This window comes from Salvelinus namaycush, chromosome 5 (genome assembly GCF_016432855.1).
Source record: "Salvelinus namaycush isolate Seneca chromosome 5, SaNama_1.0, whole genome shotgun sequence".
Classification (NCBI taxonomy): domain Eukaryota; kingdom Metazoa; phylum Chordata; class Actinopteri; order Salmoniformes; family Salmonidae; genus Salvelinus; species Salvelinus namaycush.
The window spans coordinates 65,591,457-65,598,999 of record NC_052311.1 but is presented as its reverse complement, the minus strand read 5'-3'; positions in this window follow the sequence as shown (position 1 = coordinate 65,598,999).

Genomic DNA, 7,543 nt, shown 5'->3' with positions numbered 1-7,543 from the left:
AGGGCTCTGGCTGAACTGAATATTGCTAGGCTAGGCCCGGGGAGCTGTGAGTGACCAGAAGGGCTCTGGCTGAACTGAATATTGCTAGGCTAGGCCCGGGGAGCTGTGAGTGACCAGAGCAGAGACGCCACATGCCCCCTCAGATTTGTCCTGTTTTGTTTCTGTAATACTACTAGCCACTTAGCAATTTTATGAAGTTGGTTTTAGCTAGCTCAGATAGGTTCCCACCCCCATAACTAGCTACCAAAAAGCCATTTCAGGCTGTTCCAGTTAGAGTAGCTGGTGTGTCTATTTAGCTGGCATGCCTGCTGGCAAGATTGATAGACTTTAGAAAAGCAAACAATTACTAAATTAACTGAGTAAGACATTCCTTTCAATCTTTTACCTGGATTTTAGCAGAGAGGCATATTTAGTTTCTTAAAAACAATAACCACCAGTCTGAAGGATACAGACTGCTCAAGAGGTATGATTAGATATGATTTTTTATTATTGTTACATAGAATGAATCATGAGTATCACGCTGGCCTAGCCCCCCACCCCCCAGGCGTCCTCAAGTACTTTGTGCCCCCTCAGATTTTGAAGGCGCTTTGATGCCCCTACAGAAAATATCTAAATGTTGTCAGGTCTGGGGAGCTGTGTGAACTGAATGTTGTCAGGCTCGGTCTGGGGAGCTGTGTGAACTGAATGTTGTCAAGCTAGGTCTGGGGAACTGTGTGAACTGAATGTTGTCAGGCTAGGTCTGGGGAACTGTGTGGGGAGCTGTGTGAACTGAATGTTGTCAGGCTAGGTCTGGGGAGCTGTGTGAACTGAATGTTGTCAGGCTAGGTCTGGGGAGCTGTGTGAACTGAATGTTGTCAGGCTAGGTCTGGGGAACTGTGTGGGAGCTGTGTGAACTGAATGTTGTCAGGCTAGGTCTGGGGAGCTGTGTGAACTGAATGTTGTCAGGCTAGGTCTGGGGAGCTGTGTGAACTGAATGTTGTCAGGCTAAGTCTGGGGAGCTGTGTGAACTGAATGTTGTCAGGCTAAGTCTGGGGAGCTGTGTGAACTGAATGTTGTCAGGCTAGGTCTGGGGAACTGTGTGGGGAGCTGTGTGAACTGAATGTTGTCAGGCTAGGTCTGGGGAGCTGTGTGAACTGAATGCTGTCAGGCTCTGTCTGGGGAGCTGTGTGAACTGAATGTTGTCAGGCTAGGTCTGGGGAACTGTGTGGGGAGCTGTGTGAACTGAATGTTGTCAGGCTAGGTCTGGGGAGCTGTGTGAACTGAATGTTGTCAGGCTAGGTCTGGGGAACTGTGTGGGGAGCTGTGTGAACTGAATGTTGTCAGGCTAGGTCTGGGGAGCTGTGTGAACTGAATGCTGTCAGGCTCGGTCTGGGGAGCTGTGTGAACTGAATGTTGTCAGGCTAGGTCTGGGGAGCTGTGTGAACTGAATGTTGTCAGGCTAGGTCTGGGGAACTGTGTGAACTGAATGTTGTCAGGCTAGGTCTGGGGAACTGTGTGGGGAGCTGTGTGAACTGAATGTTGTCAGGCTAGGTCTGGGGAGCTGTGTGGGGAGCTGTGTGAACTGAATGTTGTCAGGCTAGGTCTGGGGAGCTGTGTGAACTGAATGTTGTCAGGCTCGGTCTGGGGAACTGTGTGAACTGAATGTTGTCAGGCTAGGTCTGGGGAGCTGTGTGAACTGAATGCTGTCAGGCTCGGTCTGGGGAGCTGTGTGAACTGAATGTTGTCAGGCTAGGTCTGGGGAGCTGTGTGAACTGAATGTTGTCAGGCTAGGTCTGGGGAGCTGTGTGAACTGAATGCTGTCAGGCTCGGTCTGGGGAGCTGTGTGAACTGAATGTTGTCAGGCTAGGTCTGGGGAACTGTGTGGGGAGCTGTGTGAACTGAATGTTGTCAGGCTAGGTCTGGGGAGCTGTGTGAACTGAATGTTGTCAGGCTAGGTCTGGGGAGCTGTGTGAACTGAATGCTGTCAGGCTAGGTCTGGGGAACTGTGTGAACTGAATGTTGTCAGGCTAGGTCTGGGGAACTGTGTGGGGAGCTGTGTGAACTGAATGTTGTGAGGCTAGGTCTGGGGAGCTGTGTGGGGAGCTGTGTGAACTGAATGTTGTCAGGCTAGGTCTGGGGAGCTGTGTGAACTGAATGTTGTCAGGCTCGGTCTGGGGAACTGTGTGGGGAGCTGTGTGAACTGAATGTTGTCAGGCTAGGTCTGGGGAACTGTGTGGGGAGCTGTGTGAACTGAATGTTGTCAGGCTAGGTCTGGGGAGCTGTGTGAACTGAATGTTGTCAGGCTAGGTCTGGGGAGCTGTGTGAACTGAATGTTGTCAGGCTAGGTCTGGGGAGCTGTGTGAACTGAATGTTGTCAGGCTAGGTCTGGGGAACTGTGTGGGAGCTGTGTGAACTGAATGTTGTCAGGCTAGGTCTGGGGAGCTGTGTGAACTGAATGTTGTCAGGCTAGGTCTGGGGAGCTGTGTGAACTGAATGTTGTCAGGCTAAGTCTGGGGAGCTGTGTGAACTGAATGTTGTCAGGCTAAGTCTGGGGAGCTGTGTGAACTGAATGTTGTCAAGCTAGGTCTGGGGAGCTGTGTGAACTGAATGTTGTCAAGCTAGTGTAACCGATGTGAAATGGCTAGCTAGTTAGCGGTGGTGCGCGCTAATAGCGTTTCAATCGGTGACGTCACTCGCTCTGAGACCTTGAAGTAGTTGTTCCAGGGCCGCGGCTTTTGTGGAGTGATGGGTAACGATGCTTCGAGGGTGGCTGTTGTCTATGTGTGCAGAGGGCCCCTGGTTCGAGCCCAGGGAGGGGCGAGGAGAGGGACAGAAGCTAAACTGTTACACTAGGTCTGGGGAGCTGTGTGAAATGAATGTCAGGCTAGGTCTGTGGAAAGTCTGACCAGAAGAGAGATCTGCAGTGCCATCACTCACCACCAGATGGAGCCTTATCACCGATTGCAGGCCCAGATGGTGTGTGTACGTCTGTCCGTGTGTGTCAGTATGCATCAGTCCCAAGTGACCTGTTAGTCATGCTTTAGAACCTATTAGAAACAGACAGAATCTGTGAGAGACTTAAGAGTACCTTGACAGTGTTTTCTGCGTATTACATCAGTAAACGTCACTGACGCTAGGACACCTACCTCCACAATCTCTTGACCTGTCAGTTGGATTTATTCTGTCAATCAGTCTCTCCAATCCAATCAAATCAGTCACCTTTAGAGGGGAGGAAGGTGTGACTAATGAGAGAGAGGGAGAGAGAGCTGGGGGGAGAGAGTGAAATATTAGTCCAGACTGAATGGCTTATCAATGCATTCAGATGGAAATAAATGAGAGAAGGGAATAAGGGAATACAAGAGGGAGAAGTAGACAGAAATGACCAGAAAGAAGGAGAGGAGAAAAGTGTGTGTGGTAGTCATGGATACAGTGCTGAAGAGCATGAGAGAGGGATCACTTTGTAGGAACGATGAGAGGATGAGAAAGAGAGAATGTGTGTGCGTGTGTGTAGATGAGAGAGAATCTGTCAGTGTCACTTAGCTGAAAGGTTGCAGCTAGCTGACTAAGTAAGAATATGTAACACCCTTTCAGATACACACACACTCCACCCCCGTGTACGCTCACACACACTCCACCCCTGTGTACGCTCACACACACTCCACCCCCGTGTACGCTCACACACACTCCACCCCCGTGTACGCTCACACACACTCCACCCCCGTGTACGCTCACACACACTCCACCCCCGTGTACGCTCACACACACTCCACCCCCGTGTACGCTCACACACTCTCCACCCCCGTGTACGCTCACACACACTCCACCCCCGTGTACGCTCACACACACTCCACCCCCGTGTACGCTCACACACACTCCACCCCCGTGTACGCTCACACACACTCTCCACCCCCGTGTACGCTCACACACACTCCACCCCCGTGTACGCTCACACACACTCCACCCCCGTGTACGCTCAAACACTCTCCACCCCCGTGTACGCTCACACACACTCCACCCCCGTGTACGCTCACACACACTCCACCCCCGTGTACGCTCACACACACTCCACCCCCGTGTACGCTCACACACACTCCACCCCCGTGTACGCTCACACACACTCCACCCCCGTGTACGCTCACACACTCTCCACCCCCGTGTACGCTCACACACTCTCCACCCCCGTGTACGCTCACACACACTCCACCCCCGTGTACGCTCACACACACTCCACCCCCGTGTACACTCACACACTCTCCTCCTGTCTCACGCTGACACTGCAAAATACTGGTTAGCCTCTGAACTCCTCAAACACTTCCAAGTAGCATTAGTGACAGATACACTGACTCTTCTGATGTGACATCCCCAACAGCTCATGGCAATGGCACCTCAACTTCAAAAGGTTGATCCTCCCCAGCATACACACACCTACACACCCTCTTATATTCACTCTCTCACACACTCACACTTCTACAGGGAGTACACCAAACATTAGGAATGCCCTTTTGCCCTCAGAACAGCCTCAATTCGTCGGGGCATGGACTCTACAAGGTGTCGAAAGCGTTCCACAGGGATGCTGGCCCATGTTGACTCCAATGCTTCCCACAGTTGTGTCATGTTGGCTGGATGTCCTTTGGGTGGTGGGCCATTCTTGATACGGGAAACTGGTAAGCGTGAAAAACCCAGCAGCGTTGCAGTTCTTGACACAAACTGGTTGGTGCGCCTGACACCTACTTCCATACCCCGTTCAAAGGCACTTACATCTTTTGTCTTGCCCTCTGAATGACACACATACACAATCGCTGTCTCAATTGTCTCAAGGCTTAAAAATCCTTCTTTAACCTGTCCCCTCCCCTTCATCTACACTGATTGCCATTTCACTGTCCTTGTCCACGTGACAATAAAAACTGCAAACACAGGCAGCACATGGTGAGGCTGCATCATAGCTGCATTAGTGGGCTTGTGTCAGCAAGTAGCAAGAATAAACTGGACATACAAAATATATTCAGCTGCTTTGGGAGAAATAATCAGTGTTGCTTTATGATCAAAAACCTGGAATAATAAAGAATCAGATACTCAAACTGGTGCATGAGTCTGTTGACATAGTTTGGCAATAGAGAAGACTTCTATGACTGGCATAGCCACTGTATCAATTAATCCCATTATCAGCATACAAAACCCTTTGTAACTTGACTACTATTCACTAAATCATTGGGAATTGGACTATATTCACTACTGACATACTGTCAAATAGCTGTGACTGTGTCTCCCTGTTCACTGACACTATGACACCTAGCTCAAAACGCAGTATGAGAATGGAAGGGCCTTTAGTGTGTGTGTGTGTGTGTGTGTGTGTGTGTGTGTGTGTGTGTGTGTGTGTGTGTGTGTGTGTGTGTGTGTGTGTGTGTGTGTGTGTGTGTGTGTGTTATATGTAGTGTCCTTTCATTAAAAGGCGAGATGTTCTGCGCTGCTGGCCCTCCACTTAGATGGGAGCAGGAACACATTACGGAGAGCTCTATCCCTCCATTCTCTCCTGCTCCCACTCTCATCCTTCACTATATTTTCCCTACCTCTATTTCTCTCTCTCCCCTCTCTTTATATTTTCTCTATCATTTCACTGTCTCTGTTCTCTCCTCCGTCTCCTCCTCTCTCTCTCTCTCTCTCTGTTCTACTTGATTAGGCTATCAGATAGAGAGCAGAATGCTGGGCTGTGGCTGTGGCTGTGGCTGGATCCATCTGCATACAGTGATTAGTATGAAGCCCTGGGTGAGCCCACACAGCTCTCAGGCCACTAATGCAATCACAACCATTAGGATATGATGGAAGCTGTGTAGCTCAGCTATTACTGACTGTCTGATGGACTGAGGCCCTGTCTAGTGCTTTATTGAGGAGGTCCTATACTTCACTTGCTCATCAGTTCACATTTGATCTGTGGCCATCTGCTCAGTGACACTGTTTGTTCGTCATGACGACTTAGTCAAAGGTGCTGGAACATGAACATGATCATTCAGGGTTAGTTGTTAAGGCCTGTGACAAGGTTAGAAGGAAGGAAGGAACGGGCCTTGCACAAACAACACTGTGTGCTTGTGTGTGTGTGTGTGTATTTGGGGGGTACTTGTGCCTCTCATCACGCTTCTAAAGGTTGAGGGCACTACGAGAGATGGAGAGATTGGAGGAATGAAAGAGACAGAGGGAAAGTGAACGAATGTGTGTGTGTGTGTTTTATGGCTGATCGGATCCATGGATGGGCTGATCTCTCTCTCCCTTTTGTCTGTCCATCTCCCCCTTTCTCTGTTTCGTAGCTAAATCCGTATGTAATTTGCTGTCCTTAGAACACAACAACGCTGTGTTGCTTTGTACACGCTTTTATAGACAGAGAAGGGGGAGAATGAATCTGTATACTGTGGGGTTGGCATAGCAACTGCCTTTCCAACCATTATTGCTCTATGTGTTGTATTATTCCTCTGTCACATCTGTTTCACACCATGTCTGACATATGCTTCAGAGGTGTGGCCTAACCTTTCCAATACAAAGCACCCAAATCACTTTTTCTCAAGGTCTTTACACCAATCTATCCATCTTTCTTGCAGACCCCTAACCTTTATGGGGGGCATAGGTATCCCCCTCCATCTTTCTGTCTTTCCCAATTTCTCTCTTGATCACTCACCTCTCCCCACCTCTCTCTGGGCCAGCCCTCTCCTTCTGGGCCAGCCCTCTCCTTCTGGGCCAGCCCTCTCCTTCTGGGCCAGCCCTCTCCTTCTGGGCCAGCCCTCTCCTTCTGGGCCGCCCTGCCCCTCTGACCACTGATTGTCTCCGTCTAGTTTGTCTCTCTCTCTCTCTGTCTGGTAAAGTTGTATGGACAGTGGCGTCCCTTGACGTCACTGTCTTCTTCCTAGGATGTCTCTCTCTCCCTGTGACCCTCAACCTTTCCCCGAGGCTTGTATTTTGGTCGCGCGATCGCTGGACCCGCCACTCTCCAGCGGTGACCTGTCGCCCCGACCCCAGAGCATCCTCGCTCCACACTCCTGCACTTTCCCTCCTCTTCCCCTCTCCCCCCCCCCCCCCCTCCCCTCTCTCTCTCTCTCTCTTTCTCAAGCTGTAAATTCAGTGACATCTCCTCTCTTTCTCCATACCTCTCTGCCCGTCTACAAACTGCCATTTAATATTATCATGACTGTTCAGTTCACTGTTACGGTCTGGAAGTTTTGCCCCCATCGTCTCCATTACAATGACTATGGTCGGTCGGCGATGAGGCACTGGTTGTGATACAGGGAAGGAGAGTTGACATATGGCAGGTGCCGTAATAGTTTAGTAATCCGTTGGAATCGTACCCCAGACGACATGATGCGCTTTATTATCTGCAATATTCCCTAATCGCAAAGAAGATTATTAGGCTACAGGGAGAAAAGGTGCTGTCACATTTCATAATCTTCTCCTACACAACACAATTCCACGCGCACGTTACTCCCTCATCCGGTTAGAGCGCATAGGCTTAATATTCTATTAAGAAAAAGCACAATATGGAAAACACATGAGAGTGTGTGTAGCCCTACACTGTGCATAATCA